At 43.5% G+C, this 21689-nt stretch overlaps 1 long non-coding RNA gene across 1 annotated transcript; it reads right to left on the bottom strand.

Annotated features, from left to right (window-relative positions):
- Positions 1 to 12619: 12619 nt before the first annotated feature.
- On the bottom strand, positions 12620 to 21451 carry LOC114215036 (uncharacterized). The gene is made up of 3 exons (XR_003610533.2): positions 21312 to 21451; positions 20137 to 20173; positions 12620 to 13227 (listed from the first exon to the last, which is right to left on the bottom strand). It is a non-coding gene; the product is annotated as an uncharacterized LOC114215036 (long non-coding RNA).
- Between the last annotated feature and the right edge of the window lie 238 nt (positions 21452 to 21689).

The raw sequence follows: 21689 nt of genomic DNA, 5'->3' as shown, positions 1-21689 counted from the left end.
TGTGAATAAAATGTGGCCACATCCCCTGGTCCACCGAAACATTTTGAATGAAGATCAAAGAGTTGGGAGTTTATATTTTGCCCATTTCACCAAATCCCTGAGTGCCCTTGGATTTGTTTTAGCGCACATAAATAGGATTTCTCTGAAGACACTGGCCTAATAACCGATTGCTTTGTCCAGAAAGATCCACAGAGTTGTAAACATCATGCAGGCAGTTATTGAAAAGAAAGCATTATCCTGTTTGTACCTGTAGGGAGGACTGAGAAGAAAGCACTAATCCCCAGACTTGGGAAGGGTATTTGCAGTGGGTCAGAAAGAGGGCAAGGAGCTGAAGAGAGGGAATCCATTAAGCACCAGACCCTTCCTGGGCCTGCTTTCTCCTCTGAGGAACACAATATTAGGATCCTTCAGATCAGAAAGATGGTGATAAGCAGGGAATGTGATTACGTTTATGAAACAATGGATAGATGGACATGAATTTTTCCATCAAAACTGTATACCCCAGATAAAAGAGTGTTCAACAACAAAATGGGATAATATTTGGCACACTAAAACATTAACTATGTAACTTATTTGTATGATAAGCTGAATAAAGAAATGTTAAAAGTTCAAATACAGAGCAGTAGAGTGCCTTCAAGCGCTTCTTTTAAGGGTGTGGGTTCTGGAGACTGGCTGGCGTCAGACCCCAACTCCACCACCCGACTAGCTGCGCAACCTCAGCAAGGGACAGGGTCTCCCCAGTACCTCAGTCGGTCCGTTTATAAAATGGGCAAAATCATAATATCAGTCTCAATGGTTGTGAGGAGTACACGAATCAACACATGGAAAGTGCCTAGAACAAGGATTTACATGTACTAAACATTAAATGATGTGTCAATATTATACACTGGCGGCCTGAACACAACGAGGCCTGCAGGCAGATTTTATTTTGCAGGCATGGCATCTGAAAAAGGAGACCTTGAGTGACTTTGGACAGAATGTGTACTCTCCATCTGACCTCAGCCCCAGCAGGCGCTCCAGCAGCCAGCCTGATGCATGCATCCATGTTCCTCACTTACTCTCTAAGCACTCATGTTTGCTGGAGAATTTGTGGACTGTGGGTCCATAACAAGTGGTCACCAATCTGAGGCTGGCTTCACAAGCATGGCCCCCCTTTCTCCACCAAAGCCAACCGGCTTGCAACTATTGTTGGTATGTCGGTCCCTCGCTCAGCCCAAGTTCTTTGAGTGCATGACAATGTTTTATTCATCTTTCTCTTCATTCCCAGAACCTGATGCTGCTCCATGCATCTTTGTATCTGAACAAACATTCTGTGGTATGAGGCGGGATGCTGGGCTCTGAGGAAATGTGAACACGTTGGGGCTCATACGTGCAGGCTGAACTGGAAATGCATGTCGAGGGTGTGGTGGCTTAGGCAGTGCCCATGGCATTCAAGAAAGGAGGTTATTGGGTACCCCTGCAAAGGAGGGTGTGAGCAAGGAAAGAGAAATCACAGACACAGTCAGGTGTTTGGCTTTTAAGAATGGGCATGAAATCTGAAAATAAATACTTTGCAAATGGTCCATAATACATGTATTTTGTGTATATGCTCATGGATAGTATTTGCATTAATTCCAGTGTAATCATTTCTTTGGATAAGCAGTACCTTTTGAGTCGAATATGAGATACAATGTCTTATTCTTATTTGGTACGTCTGTGGGTTGACTTTTCATTATCCTGTACAAATACTGTTTTCTTTCAAGTTACCCTTTTCTCATTAAACAGTCCTGCCTTGGTGTACTGTGTGTTTTCCCTTTTTATTTTTAATCACAATTAATCTTCCCAGCTGCTTAGTTACATAATAATATTCTGTGCGTTTAAACACAGGCCTACAGATTGAATTTCTCAGAGAGCAAGTTCAAGAGCTGTTTAAAACCACAGGATCCCTTTTACGGGTGCTACAAAGATTTTTTAGGAGGTCAACATTAATGATTTGAGAAACTATTTCACTACATCTTATATTAATTTCTTGCTGTAGTGGTTCTATCCTATATTAATCTCCTAAGTTGACAAACAAGTTGAGAAAGTTCTCACTTAAATTAATCAACATAAAGACACTTCCTCCATTCTTTCTAAGTTATTCCATGTGGTTGTTAGAAATCTGTTTGAGTCTTGGCTTGGAGAAATGTATCATGCAGTCTTTCCTGGGAGAGATTTTTTTTTTTTTTTAATTAATGTGCTTTTTTTTTTTTTACACAAGTAATGTACATGTGCTCATTGCAGAAATATTGGGAAAAAGAAATACAAAAATACAAAGGAAAAGTATTTTAAAAATCAACTATAATTTTACTAGATAAGAGATGACCACCATTAACATTTTGGTCTATGTTCTTCCAATTTTTTCCTTGGCATACAAAATATACAAAATTGGGGGGCACCTGGGTGGCTCAGTCATTAAGCATCTACCTTTGGCTCAGGTCGTGATCCCAAGGTCCTGGGATCGAGCCCCTCGTCGGGCCCCCTGCTCGGCGGGAAGCCTGATTCTCCCCCTCCCACTCCCCCTGCTTGTGTTCCCTCTCTCGCTGTGTCTCTCTCTCTCTGTCAAATAAATAAATAAAATCTTAAAAAAAAAATATATATATGTATATATACAAAATTGGTATATTCTATATGCTGTTTTTTAGCCTGCATTTTAGCTTAGTAATACAATGTAAAAAGATACTAGGAAACTATTCTTAATGTTTTTTCTATAGAACATTAATTTGGTAGGAATACATTCTCCTGTTTTGCAATTATAATCTAAATTGCAGTCAAGGCCCTCCGCTGTCTGAAGTCAATCTTTCCTTGAATAACCAAGTAAAGTGGTGTAGGCCACATCCCATGGCATGTTCTATGAAAAGCCAGCAGAATAACCTTTGCCAATATTTGTAAGATTTCCGGGGTAGAATGGAACTCAGGATTTACAGACTTCTATCACTTCATATAGTTTCATTTGCCTTTCTCTTATTTGTGGGTGAATTTGAACATCTTTTTATGTATTTAAAATCATGTTTATCCTTTAATTCCTTATATTCTTTGCCCACTGGAAGGTTATAAAACAACATTTCTCTCACAATTTCTTTTAATGTTTTTGTGTTTGTTTGTTTGGTTTTTTTTTACATGTAAACCCACATGAAATGAATTTGAGGCAAGATGTGAGGTATGGATCCCCAGATGGTTACCCAACTGAGCCAATACCATCAGCCATGTTGAGCGTACGCTCAATTTCCAATGTGAATCTGAAGGGTATTTTAAATCAATTAGAGGAGGTCACTTTTTAAAGAAATGTTCTAACTCCCCTTTGTTAAAAAATAAAGGACTTTTGGGAATTGGGCAGTGACTCTCGACATATTACACAGGTCTAAATCATCTCAACCTTTTTCTTTTTTTCTTAATTTGGACAGGATTTTCCTTTTGTTTCCTGAAGTGTTAGCTCAGACGTGAGCCATCATAAGAGAAATGGCATGCTGGGTCCGGGGCTTGACCCAGGAATATGAGGCAGACTAATAATTTAGCTCCGTCCAAACTAATATTCATTTAAATAAAATTTCATGATTCATTTAGTGTGGATGGAGCCGGTGCCCATGAGGACCATTTTCCCCACTCAAGGCACCGTCTTCTTCTTCTGTGGGAGCGGAACGAGTTTCCATTACTGGTTATGTGAGGAGATGCTTGTGGGACCTGTTATTCCTGCGATGTTTACTGGTTCATCTGGACTGAACACACCCCACACAGCTGTTCAGCTCACCTCTTAAACTAGTTTGGGGGGGGTGGGCAAGCTCTTATTCTCTCTTTTTCATGAGCATGCCTGTGTGCATGTGTGTGTGTGTGTGAGAGAGAGAGAGAGAGAGAGAGAGAGAGAGAATGGATGAGCAGTAGATGAAATTTATCTTGTGTTGCCTGAATGTCACAGGCAAAATTATACCAGTGTGTGCCTCAGACTGTATGGGCTCCAGAGGATCCACCCAGCTGGGTCCTGGTGAGAACTGGAGGTCAAAGACGGATACTTATTTTGCTCCCTCCAGAGGAAGAGTTTCTATTGCAGCTAATTGCCAGTGCAGCTGCACTGGTCCTGGCTCATGGAATGTTCCTAGAAAATACACTTAGGGCGATGGAGAAGCAGGAAAGAAGAGGAAATTGGGGCAGGCACAGATCTGAGGGATGACTGCTTCATGGAAAGACTACTCTCCTGTCCTGACTACAGAACAGTCCACTGAGAGGCCTGGGCCTGGTTCTGCAGTTGCCCAGAATGCCCAGTGCATGGACACGTTCTTTTCTGGGGCAAAGGGCATTTTCTTCTCACTGGTAAATTTTCTCCCATAATTAAATGGGGGGAAAAAAAGTCATTTGGCTCTTTATCTTTTTTCTCTCTTTGTTCAAGGAAGAAAGGAGAAGGGTCCTTGTGTGTGTCTTCATTGTTAATTTTTTCAATCTTGAGGCAAACTCCCCAGATGGGAATTTTTTTTTCCAAAGACATTTCTGGGATATAACTCATTTGATATGTAGTTGTAATTTAAATCACTATTTAGATTGACATGATACTTCCTGTTTGGAGTTTTATCTTTCCCAAACCAAGGAAACCACACTAGGGAGTAGAGAATACGGTTAAATGTTAAGTGTGACCCAATCCTAGAGATAGTCCTCTTCATTCTCCCTGGCAAACATCAGCAATTTCTTGTGCTAGGCCAGTCACTACTTCACGCACACCACTGAGTCCATTGGTGGCTCGAACTCCTCATTGTCTACACCTGGAATGAGTTGCCCAGGGAGTTTTGTTTAAATATATATATATATATTAGTCATTCAGCAAACTGGTTGCTCTGTTACGATCTGGGTAAGCAAAGATATCTATGATACCATAGCACTCCTTGTCCTGCCAACATTTTGGTTTTATGAGTCTTCCAGCAAATTCCTCCCTTTTGCTTATGCAAGTTTGAGTTCAATTTCTGTCACTCATAACCACAACAGTCTGGTCAAGCTGAGAGCTTGAAGGAATGAGATGTATGTGCCACATCCTTTACTGAGTAAAAGGCCCAACCATCATCTTGCTGCCGTGTGACCATGGTGATCAAGTGTGTGCTTATGAGTTTGTTTGCATGTCAAGAGAAGGTAAATGACAAACTTTCATCACAGCCGCTGTACATGAGCTTTAATGTAAGAAATTGCCTATGGAAGTAGAATGTACAGGGGCACCTGGGTGGCTCAGTCAGTTGGGTGACCAACTCTTGATTTTGGCTCAGGTCATGATCTCAAGGTTTGTGGGATTGAGCCCCGCCTTGGGCTCCACAGTGAGCCTGGAGCCCGCTTGAGATAGTCTCTCTCCCTCTCCTTCTGCCTCTCTCCCCCTTCATGCTCTCTTGTGCTCTCTCTCTAAAAAATGAATGAATGAGTGAATAAAGAAATAAACAAACAAATAAATGAAGTAGAATGTACATAGTATTACTCAGGAAAGAGAATTTAGGCTTAAACAGGTGAGCTTCCAGTAGAGCAATATTTTGGCCAATCTTTTATGAAAACATCTGTGAATATGAAAACATCTTTGTAAATCCAGATTTTCATAATTTTGGTTTGCTTACAGTGAGTGCCTCCCCTGTCTCAGGTTGCTGCCCCCTATTTGGGAAGGGAAGAACGGAGTTATCAGTTGTGGCAGATAAGATGGAGTCAACATCAATTCGTAATGAAAGTAAAATAAAATTTAAATCTTCCCTTTTGATAAACTAACTCCAATATAAACCCAATGGTTATATCTAAATATTTAAAGGGCCAATAGGTCTGATTAATGAGTTTTTTAAATTGTGAAATTTGGTTATAACCCTATCTTGGCATATATTCCACAGGCAATTGAAAAGACTATGTATTCTGCTATTTTTGGGCGAAGTGTTCTACAAATGCCAGTTAAATCCTGTTACTTGATGATGTTCTATATCCTTGCTGATTCTACGTCTAGCTATTCTATCAACTGTACTGAGAGGGATGTTGGATTCTCCAACTGTAACTGTGGATTTGTCTACTTCTCCTTTTAATTCTAGTACCTTTTGCTTCACATATTTCATAGCTCGTGGTTTGGTGCTTTCATCATATCTAAGTTTGCTATGTTTCTTTGGTGGATTAATCCATTTGTCATTACATAATATGCCCATTGTGGGTACATTTCTTCATTCTGAAGTATACTTTATTGATATTATTACAGCCACTTCTGCTTTCTTTTGATAAATGTTTGCAGGATACGTCTTTTTCTTTTTACTTTCAACCTACCTATATAGTTATAATTAAGTGAGTCTCTTATAGACAGCATTCAGTGGGGTCATATTTTCTAATCCATCCTGCCAATCTCTGTCAATTGATGGATTTAGAACATTTACGTTTTTGAATTATTTTTATTTCTTGAAGTATAGTTGACATACAATGTTCTTTTAGTTCCAGGTTACAGCCTCATGATTTGACAATTCTGTACATTATGCTATGCTCACCATGATAAGTGTAGTCACCATCTGTCACCATACAATGTTATTACAATATTACTGACTATATTCCCTATGCTGCCCTTGACATTTGTAACTCTTAGTCCCCTTCACCTATTTCCCCAGCCTGGCTCCAACTCCTCCTCTGGAAACCACTAGTTTGTTCCCTGTATTTATGATTCTGTTTCTGGTTTTGTTGTTTTTAGATTCCACATGTAAGTGAAATTATATAGTATTTGTCCTTCTCTGTCTGACTTATTTCACTTAGCATATTTCCTGGGTCCATTCATGTTGTTGCATATGGCAAGATCTCATTCTTCTTTATGGCTGAGTAATATTCCATTGATGTATATACCGCATCTTCTTATTCATTCATCTACTGATAAATATTTGGGTTGCTTCCATATCTTGGCTATTGTAAATAATGATGCAATAAACATTGGGGTGCATATATCTTTTTGAATTAGTGTTTTGTTTTCCTCGGGTAAATAGCCAGTAGGAGAATTACTAGAACATATGGTATTGTATTTTTAATTTTGTGAGGAATCTCCATACTGTCTTCCACAGTAGCTGCACCAATTTACATTCCCACCAACAGTGCATGAGGGTTCCCTTTTCTCAACATCCTCACCAATGCTTGGTCCTAGCCCATTCTGACAATTATAAAGTGGTATCTCGTGATTTTTGATTAGATCATTTACATTTAATATAATTATTGATATTAGGACTTAAATCTGCCATATTATTTTTTGTTTTCTATTTGTTCTATTTCTTATTCTTCTGTTTATTTTTCTTGTTTTTTTGTGGATTACTTGAACAAGTTTTGGAATTCTATTTTTATTCATCTATAGAGGGTTTTTTTTTAACTTTAATTTTTTAAAAAGATTTATTTATCTGAGAGAGATCATGGGCAGGGGGGAAGGGTAGAGGGAGAAGCACACTCCCTGCTCAGCAGGGAGCCCGACGCAGGACTTGATCCTGGGACTCTGGGATCATGACCTGAGCCAAAGGCAGACTGAGCCTTAACCGACTGAGCCACCCAGGCGCCCTTAACTTTAATTTTTATTTTAAAATCATTCTGTACATTCTCCTAGGACTATAGTGTTTGGGGTGTATCTCTTTGTAGCTTTTTTAATGGTTGCTCCAGCTATTACTTTATATATGCATAATTTATTATAGTCTAATGAGGTCAATATTTTATCAGTTCAAGTGAAGTATAGAAAACTTAAATCCCTTTATATCCTTTTGGCTTCCCCTGCTTATAAATTCTTTTAAATATTTTCTCTACATACATACATTTTTTTTAAGTAGGCTCCACACCCAGTGTTGAACCCAATGTGGAGCTTGAACTCACGACCCTGAGATCAAGACCTGAGCTGAGATCAAGAGTCAGTTGCTTAATCGACTGGGCCACCCAGGTGCCCTTCCTCTACATACATTTAGAGTCACAACAGACAGTGTTATAATTTTTGCCTCAACCATCAGACATACTTCAGAAGCTTAAGAGAAGGAAATGTATTTACTTTTAACTTTTACTCTTTCTATTGTTCTTTCTTTCTTCCTGATATTCTAGGATTCTTTCCTTTTGCATTTCTTTTCTGTTTAGAGAACTTCTTTTAGCCATTCTCTTAAGTCTGCTGATGACAAATTCATTTAGGTTTTCTTCAGCTGATAATGTCTTGATTTTCCCTTCATTTTTGAAGGGTATTTTCCCTGGACATAGAATTCTGGGTTGTCAGTTTTTTCATTTCATCACTTGCAAAATGCACCATTTTCTTCTGGCTTCCATGGTTTCTGAAGGGAAATCTGCTATCATTCAAGTTGTTTTTGTTCTACATTTAAGTTGTTTTGTTCTACATTGTTTCTCTGACTGCTTTCAAGATTTTTTTGTCTTAGTTTAAAAAAAAAGCTCTGAATTTTATTATTATACTCAGCAGGCATAAAATTACATTTAAATAAATATAAGAACAAATACTATATTCAGTTTTGAGAAATTTGAGTTGGTATGGATTTCTTTGGCTTATCTTGTCTGTGATTCACTCACATCTTTAATCTGTAGGTTTATATATTCTGTCAGATTTGGGAAGTTTTCAGCCATTATTTCTACAAGTATTTTTTCAGCTTTGCCCTCTTTCTCCTCTTATACTTGGATTTGGATGACAGAAATGTTAGATTTTTCGTTATGGGCCCACAAGTCCCTGAGCCTCTGCTAGTTTTCTTTCTTCTTTCTTTTATCTTCTTTCTTCTTCTTCTCCCCACCCCCCCAGTCTATTTTCTCTTTATTATTCAGATTGGGCAAATTTATAGCTGTATATTCCAGCTCACAGATTTCATTTTTCTCTAGCCCCTGCATCCTTCTATGGAGCCCGTCTACTGAGTTAACTTTTGTTATTGTATTTTTAAGTTCTCAAGTTTCCATTTGGTTCTTTTTACTTTCTATTTCCTTACTCAGACTTTCAATTTTTTCATGTTTCAGGCATGTTTGTAATTGCTTTTTGAAGCATTTTCAGATGGCTCCTTTAGCATCTGGCATATGAGTGGTTTTTGATTGAAAACTGGACATTTTGTAAATTATGTTATGAGACTCTGATCTTACTTAAACTTCCTGTTTAAGTAAGAACTGGCTGTTCTGGTGGAGGAAGGGAGGAGCACTGCCTTGGTACTGCCAGGGTGGGGGAGTGTGGGGCTGAGGGGGTAGGAGGCCACATTCACCACCTTACCTCTGTTCACAATGAACAGGGAAAGGCCTCCTAGTTACTGCTGGGCAGGGGTGGGAGCTCTAGATCCCACTAGGCATCCACTTATACATACCAACCTGGCTGGGAGGGGCAGAAGTGCCTTGTTACCGCTGACACCACAGGAAGGTGGTTTCATTACCTCTGGGCAGTGGTGAAAGTCCTGACTCTCTACTAGGCCTCCTTTGACACCACCTTAGCAGTGGGGGGGTGGGGGGGAGGAAGGGGCACCTTATTACTGCTGTCTGTGGGTAGAGTTCAGATTCTCCATGTGGTCCCCACTGACACTGTGGTGGCAGGGCCCTTTTTACTGTCATGTTGGGATAAAAGTCCCAGCTCTCTATGGCCTGCTCTGAGAGCACCCCAGCGTGTGTGTGTGTGTGTGTGTGTGTGTGTGTGTGTGTGTGTGTGTGTGTGTGGTGTGCAGTTGGAGTCCTTTGATAAAGCCTGGCAAAGCAGGAAGTCTAGGTTCCTGCTGCCTGCTTTACTGCTGTGGGTGGGAGTGGGGCCACCGTTTCTCCTGTGTTTTTGTTTTGTTGGGGGGGCGGGTAGGGAGAGGGAGAGAGAAAATCTTAAGCAGGCTCCATGCCCAGCGTGGAGCCCAATGCAGGGCTTGATCTCACAACCCTGAGATCATGACCCGATCTGAAATCAAGAGTCGGACACTTTACCAACTGAGCTGCCCAGGTGCTCCTCTCCTGTGGTTTTTCGCTGGAGTGATTACTGTCTTGAAGTTTTTAGTCTTGTTAGGCTGCCCCTTTCCTGGACTTTGAGAGAACAGGCTTTTGTTGGGGATTTTTTTATTTGTTTGCTCCTGTTGGCATTTCTAGGTTGCTGGCTTCTTCAGCTATAATCCTGGTATATATGAAGCTAAGAGAAAACACAGACAACTCATCACCAGGCTGTGCTGGTGAAGAAGAAGAAGAAGAAAAAAGAAAGAACTCATCACCTGGCTCCCACAGGCCCTAGTCTGTCCCTGCTCTCTCTCTACCTTTCAGTCTTCTCATGTCTTATATATGATGTCCAGGCTTTTTAGCTGTACTTTGTGGGATTGATAGGAAAAAGCACATCTAACTCCATCTTCCTCGAAGTGGAAACCAAGATATAATTTTAAAATATTAGTTGGCTTCATGTTTTTGGAATTGTACAGAGACCTATTTCCTACAGTATGCTAACCTCCCCACCAGAACAGTCTGGCACATGGTAGGAACTTAATAATATTCAGTGACCAATATTCAGTGACTGAATCCCCACTTTACTGATGAGAAAACTTAGGGAATTAAGTCATCTCCCTTTGGTCTCATAGCTAGTAATAGGAAGGACCGGGATTTGAACCAGGGCATTCTGATATCAAAGCCCACACTCTCAGAAGCATCACTGGGGCACTTGTGAAATTCAAGGCCCCTTTTGTTCTCTTAGGACAAAGGACAAGTGAGATGGAGCCTCCACTTGAGACAGTAACAAAGTGACAACCGGACTCTTCTCTACTGAATTAACAATGTCCTTGCATTTGCAAGAAAATGTCCAATGCTGTCATCTCTCTTCCCTTCCATTCACTGCCAAGCGTCCTGTCTAGCGTCCCAATTACTCCTTAAGTCCGTGAAAATGGGGTCCCACTGCAGTTTCTCTCCCGCAGTTGCCCTTCTTTTCAGCCCCAAGACCAAAGGCAACAACGTCGTCCCAATTCTCACCCTTCTAAATCTTTCTGTGGTGCTTCCTAATGCTGCTCACCCCTTCCCAAACTGCACCCCTAGTCCTGGCTTTCACGGTCCTCCACCTTCTGGGGTTGCCCTTACCTCATCCTGCCGCGCGCCCCTCTTTCGGTCCCATCCTTTGAAGGGTTGTCTCGTCCTCGAATCGCTTCCCTAAGCCCATGGCCTCAACAAGGCTGGCAATACACTCATTCGCTCATCTCATTCACTCGTTCAGCGTTCATTTATTGGACACCTGCTATGTACCAGGCACTGTACTATAGCAGGAAACAAGGTAAACAAGGTGGCTATTCTCATGGAACTTATATTCTAGGCAGATACAGAGAGTAAGAAACAGCAACAAGTCAGTTAGTTATGGAGTCGTATGACATTTCAACAATATTAATCAAACTTGTAAACTTTGGTGTGCATAATCTCAATGACCTATTAGATTCTAAAATTACTGAAGGTAAGAACTGTGTTATTTCCATAAGACTAATGCTACCACCTTATATTTATTTGGTGGTAGCATTTATTTATTATGGTTTGCTTGAAAGATGGGCTTTCACACAGATGGTGATTTTAAAAATCCTTTGAATTATTAAATATTAATTTTTTTCTAAGACCTTTATTTACAAATACCTCAAAGCAGTTTAATGTGACACAATGACTTTGTTTTTTTTTTAAGATTTTATTTATTTATTTGACAGAGAGAGAGAGAGAGAGAGAGTGAGAGAGGGAACACAAGCAGGGGGAGTGGGAGAGGGAGAAGCAGGCTTCCCGCGGAGCGGGGAGGCCGATGCGGGGCTCGATCCCAGGACCCTGGGACCATGACCTGAGCCGAAGGTGGACGCTTAATGACTGAGCCACCCAGGCGCCCCTTTGACACAATGACTTTGAAACCTGTCCAGCCACACACCAGCCACACGATCTGAGGCAGACTTAACCTCTCTGAACAAGAACATTATTCTTGTATTCTTGTCACCAGGAATGCCTTCACTCGTGAACCTCATCCCCACACAAGGACTCAACTCACGGCAGGTGTCTTGAGGGTCCTCTGTCTCCTAAGGAGAAAGGGCGTCTTTTTCCTCTTCCTCTTCTTCTTCTTCTTCTTTTTTTTTTTTAAAGAAACACTGCATTTAGAGCAAGAAGAATGTGGCTCTGGGACCAGGCAGCTTGGATTTATGTGCTAGCTCCTTCACTTCCTAGCGTTTGACCCTTAGCAAGTTATTTAACCTCCCGGTGCCTCTATTTTTTCATCCATAAAATGGGGGTCATGATAATGTCTACTCCCTAGAACTGTCATGAAGATTAAATGACTAAATACCTATATAGTACCTGGCACTTAGTAAGTACTGCATGTGTGTTTGCTCCTTTAATCTATCCATATACATACCTATTTCCCGTTCAGAGAAAACTGGGTCACTCTATTTTATTTGTTGGAATCTTACTGACATTAAGGTTTGAATCTCGGACTTTAACATCTTGGATGCTTTAATGACTTCAGGTTATCAAACAAATAACTTTAAGAGAGGAAATACATTTTTATCTCTTTCAGCATCAGAGAATGAGCTTCTAAAAATAAGCGTTGAGTTTCTCCCTACTTTAGATTATGGAAAAAAAGAGGATATATGTATATATATATATACACATATACACAAAGCACATAAAAATCCATTAATTCAGAAGCTATATTTAAAATAAATGGGCCAGATGGCAGGTAATTAATATACACTAAAACTGTTAATGTCACACATAAAGATTAAAATGTATAAACAACCAGAAGCCAGGCAGAGAATTTTTGTTGTCATAATTTGCTTCTATAGCACTTTGCTGTATAATTCACCCGCGATGAAAAAACAGAAAAAGCCTCTCGCACACGTCTGCTTTTCTCAGCTTTGTGATTTGGAAGGACATCACCCATGATTTCTTCCCCCCTCTAATCACTTTCCCCATATTATTTCTCTAAGTCAGAGGAAGAAAATAATTTTAGAAAAGCAACAAGCAGTAAAAAAAAAAAAAAAAAAATTTTTTTTTTTCTATTACAGGGAAACAAGATTGGTGATAATCCAGATCACTTAGCAGCGGAATTTCCATGTCCAGGAAAACCAACTCACTTTGCTTCTGTTGGTACTGTAGGGTTCTGTGAAAGCCTAAGGCAGAATTCAGCAGCACAGTGTCCCCTTATGCAGTCAGCTTCACCGCCTCGCGTGCCCCCGCGAGCTGTCCTGGGCTCGGGGCCTGCAGATGGGTTGCAGAGGTTGGCCATTCCCCAGGGCAGACCCAGCGGCCTCTGCAGCTTCTCCGTGAGGGTCCCGCATCCTGTTCAGAGGGAACAGGAAAATGGCTCATGGGCTGGAAAATAGCCAGCCTGACTCCATTTGGCTCGAAGTAGTTCCTGGCAGAATTCCTGCAGACATGAGTTTGGGTGGCAGTAGAGACGCGTCCCTCCTACTTTCGGAGCTGGTGGCTGGCGTGGCCACTGGGAATGTCGTGGGCCGTGATCCGAAGCCATTCCTGGCCCGGAGCTCAGCTCCAGCAATGCCCCAGGGCACCTTGGAACCAGCTGTGCCTCCAGGGCCAGCCCTATGCCTGAGCCTTGCTGGAGGCGGAGACCCCTTTATGGGGCTTTTGGTGAGAAATGAGCTACACTGGCAGAGAATTCAGGGCCAGGCACAGGGGTTTCTTGCTCCTCACATCCACTTCTTTCAAGTCTTCTTTCATTCTGCACACACTGGTTTCCTGATAGTTTCCTTTCCTGGCCTATCTGCTGTCTTCCCCCTCCTGGCCATTTACTAAGACCCAGGGCCTTCACATTGGGCTGCCCCACTGTGCAGCCCCACCTGGACCCCTGCTAGAGCCTGCTCAACCCCCATCAGAACCAAACTGTCCTTTGTCCCATTCCCTACACATCTTCATCTTCATTTTTGAAGCCACCGTACCCTTTATACTCATCTACATTTTATAGTACATTTTGAGTGGCACGGGGTATCTGTTAGTACTGAGTTAACCTTGTGCCAGAGGCCTCAGGTGCTGAGGCAAAGCTGTGGCTGACACTTAGATTTGGGGGTGTCTGGGTAGTTGGAGAAGGGGAGCTGAACTGACGTTGCTTCTCAGGTCACAGGTTTCTTATTAGGACTCAGAAGCCCTGCCCAGCAGCCCTGCCCGGCATTTCCTTCTCAAGAGAGACCTTTGTGATGAGCCCAGCCTCTTTCCAGAACTTTCCAAGGTGAAGAAGGACTTAACTACTCCTGGCTCTGCAGCAAGGCAGAGCAAGGCAGCCAAATGGGCATTACTGGGACACAGGTGACCAGGGTGGCTTGATCTACCAACCTGAGACCAGGTGTGTGCACAGGGGTGCAACCCGCTGCTTACTCAGGCCTGTGTGCAGGACGGGAGTGTCCTTCACTGAAGGCCCAGGCCAGGGGTGACTCCAAATAGTGATGCACAGCAGTGAGGACAATGGGTAGGGGTACTCTGAAGAAGAGTGAGGCCCCAAAGTGGGGGAGAGAGAGAGAGAATCCACAGAGTAAAAGCGACTTAAAAGCTTATCAACCAATCCCAACCTGTGGTCTAATTTGAATTCTGATTCAAATAAGCTAGTTTTTTTTTTTTAAATGGAAATGTGAACCTGACTTGATATGAATAATATCATTCAATTTTAAGGCATAATAATGGTATTGTGGTTTTTTTAAAAGAGTCCTTATCTTTTGAAATTCATACCGAAATATTTATAATGAAAGACGTGATGTCTGGAATTTGCTTCAAAATCCCAATGCAGGGAGAAGTGGGTGCAGGCGGGGGAAAACAAGATGGACCATGATGTGATCGTTCCCGAGGCTGCATGATGGGAACATGCGTGTTCATTATGTTCTTTCTACCTTGGCTTATTTTTTAAGTTCTCTATAATAAGAAGTTAAAAAAAAGAAAAGGGGAAAGAAAAGGGTATATTCCAGCTGACTGGTCTCAACACTACCAGGGCTACATACAAGTATATGAAGACAACCGGACAGGACTTGGGGTTGCTGAGCCTGTGGCTCTTCGCGTGCCCTCTGACCCCTGACCAGGGTGATCTTTGACCCAGGACTGGAGTTTCTAACCCTCTGCACTTCCCTTCCTGAACATTCACGAAAAGTGGTCCTGGGTTTCCAACGACCTGAAAGGCAGGTTTCTAGCTCCTCCAGTTCCAGTATGTCTGAAACCATAGCTCCTGCTCTCGCTCTGAATCCCCCATTTCTATTGATGGTTGAGTACTTCTTCTGCCGCTGTCACAGACTAGAGCCACCCTGCCGAGCCCTCTTCAACCGCCGGCTCTTCTCTCCCTACATCCACGTACTCAGCAGGTTCTATGGATTCTTCTTTCACAGTGGTTATCAGACTCACCTCTACCTTTCCACCCTTACAGCCATCCTCCAATCCCAGGTGTGGCCTCTGTCTTGTGTGCTGTTCCCTGCCCTTACTGCCATCCTTCCAGCTGTCCCCCCCTGCCCCCGACCATTAGAGAGTGCCATGAGATCAAGAGCCTCATATTTAGTCTGAAGCCAAAAGAGGGGGAGTCATGATGTAGGCATCGCAAACCCCGAATTCCTACCCTGACAATCTCGAACTTGGAATGATGTTTATCAGGCAGCCAACAAAAAGGGCACCACACCTCCAACAGAGTCTAACATGGAAAACATTACTTCTCAATACATCCTTCACCAATTGTTGATAGGTCCACAACACCCCACATCTGGATGATCAACAAGTAGAATCCAAGGTCACAATGATCCCATTCAAGTGGATCAACAGATAAATGAAAACTCAAATGACAGAAGGAAGATCCAGAGATATCTGCTAATTTCTCTAGTATGCCCTACAGGACAGCAATAATACATCAGGTCTTCTAAACCAAGGACAGTAGATTTGACAAATCACTTTCAGATCTGTTCATTCATTCATATGAAGTTGTACAAAGGTGTACCCCCAAAAATTCATACTTAGGTATACACTTAAAAATCATCTTTACTGGGACGCCTGGGTGGCTCAGTCGGTTAAGCATCTGCATTCGGCTCAGGTCATGATCCTAGCATCCTGGGATTGAGCCCCCCATCGGGCTCCCTGGTCAGTGGGGAGTCTGCTTCTCCCTTTCCCTCTGCCTCTCCCCCCGCTTGTGCGTGCGCTCTCTCTCCCTGACAAATAAATAAATAAAATCTTTTTAAAAAATCGTCTTTACTGAGGAAAAATTATATTAAATGAAACTGGAACCATTCAGGAAAATTCAGGCTATGAGGTCACCAGGAACAGCCAGCCTCAAAATGCTTGAAAATAAAAATGATTTCTTTGAGGCCCGCAAACAGACATTTATTATTTTATCAGCCTAGGTTAGCACCCCCTTTTTTGAGGAGGGTTTTTCTCCTTCCCAGGTCAATTATAAGCATCTCTTGGGGCAAGGGTAGATAAATGAACTAATCAGTATTTCCCTATAACTTTTTAGTTAGTTCTGGTAAGGAAGCCTCCTCTTTCCTCTTTGGAGGAAATTAAGGATGTAGCTGTTCAGGGTGTGAGTCTTATGTAACCAGCCAGTCAGCCAGAAAGAATGAAGGACTAGAGTTCCTAGTTCTAGGCATGACCGAGGCCAGCTGCACCCCTATTCCTCTAGTCACTTGGGCGTAGAAAGCTTTTTGCTTAACCAGCTCTAGGGGTTTTCATTACTTACCACAAGAGAATCTTAGACAAACACAGATCAGTGGTAGTGTGAGCAGGGCAAGGGAACCCCATGAAATCAAAACAATAAAAGAAGAGAACCACTTGCTGGGTTTCCCAGAAGGCCAGTGGAATGACCCCAACTCTTTAAAAGCTTTAAACAAGCATAGTGACTTATCTCTCCTAGAAAATGACCTGGTTATGTCATAAAAGGAGTTGATTTTAAAATGAGGACTCAGTGATCCTGTTACCTAATGTTACATCATGAGAAAAATCAAACTTTGACAGGAAAGAGGTAGGTCCTGCCCACTCTTCACAACTTTCTCAAATTCTTAATAAAAACTGCTTATCCTAGGCAGAAGTTCTCCAATGCTAGATTTTCCACTAACACCCAAATGCTAGTTCCCTCAAGTTCTTCCTCTGCTCATGACCTCTAGGGCAGCTGTGTCACTTGCAGGGTAATTTCCAAATGCCTCAGCTGGGCAGTCAGGACTTCCAGAATCGGGCTTGACCTTCAACTTCGTTTCCCACAACTCAACAAAATTAACATCTTACACCGATGGTGCTATTATCTGCATGCCCTCGCACTGGTTACGCTCACTCCGTTTCCACAGTCCGTGGTGCTTTGTTGCCTTAGCAAATTAACACAGGAGGGCTTACAATCTAGGGAGAGACAAGTGAGCAAAGCAGCAAGTACAATAGAGACTTGCAAGCACTATGGCAGGGGGGAGCATCTACCCCAACTGTTGGAGATGAGGCAGAGCGTTCGGGAAGTTCCCCAGGGGGAGTTACTCTGGGTTGTGAAGCTCCTGAGAAGAGCCTGCCCCCACAAGGAGCCCAGGGCCAGTGTCCTTGCTGTGTATTTCACCTTCCTACTTCCGCCCCAGGCGGCCAGGCCGTGGGTCCGTAAGGCAGGGTCAGGTGCATACCTGACCCGGGGAGATGGGCTTTGGGAGCGGTCAGCTGACCGAGCCCAACTCCTGTCGCAGGGGGGAGCCAGCAGCGGGGACTGAGCCCAGAGCTACTGAAAGAATGAGAGCACAATGGCCACTCATAAAACAAACTTCGGGAGGCGCAGAAGAAGTTCAAGTAAGCAGTCGGCAGGCAGAAGGAGCCCGTGGAGGGAATCAGAAAGGGAGGCGGGACCCACAGGGGCAGTGGGGCTTCTGCTGGGACCTGGTCCCCTGAGGCTGGTTCTGCTGCGGCTGCGGAGCCTGTTTTTTGTCTTCATTTCAGAGAGGACATCAGGGGTGGCTAATGACCTCTGAGACACACGTCCCTTTTCAAGTCCTTCCGGATTGAGCACCTTGGAGGAACTAGCACGATGTGTTTGGAAAGAAGATGCAGTGGCCAGGCCGTCTGACTCCCCGTCCCCTACCTGCCCCTTTCTGTGCCTTCCCTCAGCCCGGCAGGCCTTCCTCTGGGTCTCTCCGGAGCATCACCTCTCCCTGGGCCATCTTCCCAGACCTGGGGCAGCACATAGCTTCCCTTGTACCTTTGTGTGTCTCAACTGGGATTATTTTGCTTTTGTTTATTGGATAATTTGATTAATTATTAGTAATTAGTTAATTGTTATAGATCATAAGCTGTGAGGTGGGGTGGGGGCAGACAAAGTCCACTTTTGCACTTTGTATCCCCAGGACTTAGCATAGTGCCTGGTATTCAGTAAGTGCTCAGGACATACTCATTGCGGGAAGGACTGATAGATACGGATCATGCACATACGGGAAGGTAAGGTAATCTGCTTCAAGTCACACATCTAACAAGTGACCTGAAGGAAAAGGCAGATGAATGCTACATAGCCAGCATTCAGGCAAACACACGGGCACACACCCACCCCTCAACCCCAAAAGTCCCCAAACTCCACTGTGGACCCTTTCTCAAGAGAATGGAATACATTATGATTAAAGTTATTAACTAACCAATGGGAGCAGAGGGACCAACTTTTGTAAATGCAACACTTCGTTTTTAACAAAGGACATCCTTAGTCTCTCCTTGATTTGAGTCCAACACCTCGCTAGGTTGGGGTGTGATTTGGCTGAAACACCTACTCAAAGTAGTGGATTTGTACTCACATCCCATTAGGTGCCATTCAACTTCCTCTGGTACCACTACCTTGACTTGATACCAATTCAGCTGGCTTTCTAGGTAATTGGACTCAAACACCTAGAGACTTTAGATGGCAAACTCCACAGTAGGTGAGACAATTAGAAATCTAAAACCCCCTCTCACATCAGACCCAGAAAGGGAGGTTCCCTATTACACCAAAACAACACTTGGGTGCCTATCAAGGGAGTGAGTTTTTATAACTGAACTTTCACAGAAACAGAACTTGAGAAAGTATTGGGGAACAGAGGGAATATATTTAGAGGCTGCCTTACTTTTATAGATCTTATTTTAAGTAATTTTGGTTTCAATCTACTTGATGATCTCTATACTAAAAACTTCATTGCTTGGCCCTGAACCATACTTGGTAAATGTGCAATAACATTATAATACCATCTGACAACTCCTTCGTGGTGTTTTGGTCAAAGATCTCTGGGGGGCGCTAATAACTGGGATCAGATTTGCAGCACAAAAGCCTATTGGCTGTCCCCTGTAAATTGGGCAGAGATCTGCCATTGTCGTAAACTAATGCTTGCCTTCAGGATCATCTGGGATCATCCACCTGACCTACAAAATTCCCTTAGATTATGTGATTCTAAGAAGGAGAAAAACTGGATTTTGATCTGAGTTCAAAAACTTTCACCGCTCAAAAGGATTCTGGGGCTATTTTTCCCCATGCCTTTTCATTCCATTCTTTACAAAAGGCCTGAAGAATGAGAAAAATCATATGAACTTTGGCTCAGAGAATAGCAAGAGAGCTAGACACTGTCACTAAGGTGATGGAAAACCTCATCCAGGAGGTTCATAAAATCAGACAGGTGGTGGTAGAGAATAGAACCCTCTAGATACCATAGAGGCTTCCTAAGGTAGAACATAGGTCATCTTAGAGGAGTGTTGCACCTGCATTCCTACAGACCTCTTTAGGATCTTAAACATTATTAAAAAGATCTGAGAAACAAACGTGGAAATCAGTAGAATAGGCAATTTAGCCCCTGTCTCTGGTTCTACAGGCTCTGCAGATTGGGGATGGCACTGCTTCTCTTGGCATAATTTTGAGTAAATTGCCTCTTGGTTTAGAAATGGACGACACGCCCTGATCATGATCTATTCTGCTAGTAGTTGTCTGTGTTGTTGTAATCAAATGTGTGACTTCCAGAGTCCAAACGCTAATGCATAGCCATTGCCCTATCAGATGAGCCGCAGTTTATCTGGCAACAGAAGGAATGAGAAGTTTCCTTTCATCTGACTATAGGCTATGTTCTTTGAACTGCCTTTAGATCAATCCAGATTATGGTGAAGATCTGGATTTCACAGAATAGTGTCCTATGGGGCTGATGCTGTCTGCTCTTGGCCAAAATGGGACTGAAAGAGAAAAACCTGACTGATACTTAAGAGTAAAAACCAGCTCAAATTGAGACAGAAAAAAGGACGCAGTCCTACCTTTAACCACGTTGGGAGGACAGACAGATAAGGCCAGCTGCAAAATAAACAGAAAACATTTTTTTTCCCTCAAGACTGTAAAATGTCATAATATCCCTCTCTTGAAGTGATTATTGATTCGAATCAATGACACCCCCAGACCTACCTTGCTATTTACATTTATCACCGCGGAGAGCCCCTTGCTCAGCCACAAACAGCAATCAATTCTCAGTTAACCCCTGGTTCTCCGAATGCTGCCTGAGAAACAGCAATCAATCCAGAAATGGCCCTTTCCTGTACACCCTCCTCGGTATCCTGACAGAAGATGCTTCCCTCCTTTCTCTGGTCCTCTGGGAGTGCCCTCCCTCCCTCCCTCCCTGCAGTCAGGTCAGTACCTCGTGTCCCCACACCAAGTCCACGGCTGTGAGGTGGTGGCCACCATTACCCGAGGCAGGTGTTTGCTATCCTCGTTGCGGGCTGGTGGCAGTTCATGGGTTACCAGGGGCCAAATAAACACTTCATGCTGGGCACCTGGGTGGCTCAGTCGGTTAAGCGTCTGCCTTTGGCTCAGGTCATGATCCCAGGGTGCGGGGACCGAGTCCCACATGGGGGCTCCCTGCTCAGCGGGAAGCCTGCTTCCCCCTCTACCCCTCCCGCCTTCTCTCTCTCAAATAAATAAATAAAATCTGGGGAGGGGAACCCCAAACCATTCCATGCTTACACTTTCTCCTTTCTATAATGTTTTGCTTTTTTTTTTTTTTTTCTAGTTCTGGCTGCCTCTTACACATTTATAGGCGCCCGCCTTTCTGCTCTCCAGATTCCTCATCCCCTTATCTGGTGCTTGGTACTTTTTTTCTTTCTTGGAGTAAGACATTCTGTTCCCTTTCACAGTTCCCCTAAAGTCCCCTGGACCTTTGCCTCATTCTATGAGTTGTCTACCACAACGGTTCCTTGCATTTCTCTGGCTGCTGTGTCATTTCTCCACCTTTCTCTCCTTGACCTATGCGTTTCATTTAAACTGCCGGGCGGCCAGATACTTGCTTGCGGTTTGAAAACCTTGCTTTGGCTTTCTCCTTTCCTCACGTGTTTGTATTTTACAACATTTTAAAAACATTTTTCATCATTCTGTGCTTCCTTGAAAAGAGATCCCAATATCCTTCCCTTGTCCTTTTATTTTACTTGGCGTTTCTCCGTACCGCACAGTTGCTGAGGGCTTGGTACCGCGGACGCACCACCCGGCCTTGGAGGCCCCGCTTCCACTCTTAACCACAAGATCCGCAGCGAGGCGGCGTCTTCCGACGTGGACTTCCCAACCTGCAGTATCGCTTGCACATTCGGTTCCGGGCCGCGGAGTGGCACGCGCCCGCTTACAACACTTGGTTTCTCAGGACTTCCCCCCCCCCCCCCCCAGCTAGCTAACCGTGGGAAGCCCGGCCTCGCCCGGCAGCCCTCCCCGCAGCGCCGAGCAGCTCCCCATCCCGGGGGGGGCTTCCCGCAGGTGCCCGCACCTGCCGCCCCGCCGCCTGCAGCGCCTTCTGCAGCCCTCCCCGCCGCAGCGACCGCAGAGGCCAGGG

The sequence above is a fragment of the Eumetopias jubatus genome, unplaced genomic scaffold (genome assembly GCF_037043125.1).
Source record: "Eumetopias jubatus isolate StellerSeaLion01/CBP00866 unplaced genomic scaffold, mEumJub1_p1.0 scaffold_4, whole genome shotgun sequence".
In the NCBI taxonomy this organism is placed as follows: domain Eukaryota; kingdom Metazoa; phylum Chordata; class Mammalia; order Carnivora; family Otariidae; genus Eumetopias; species Eumetopias jubatus.
This window is presented reverse-complemented; position numbering and strand designations above follow the sequence as displayed.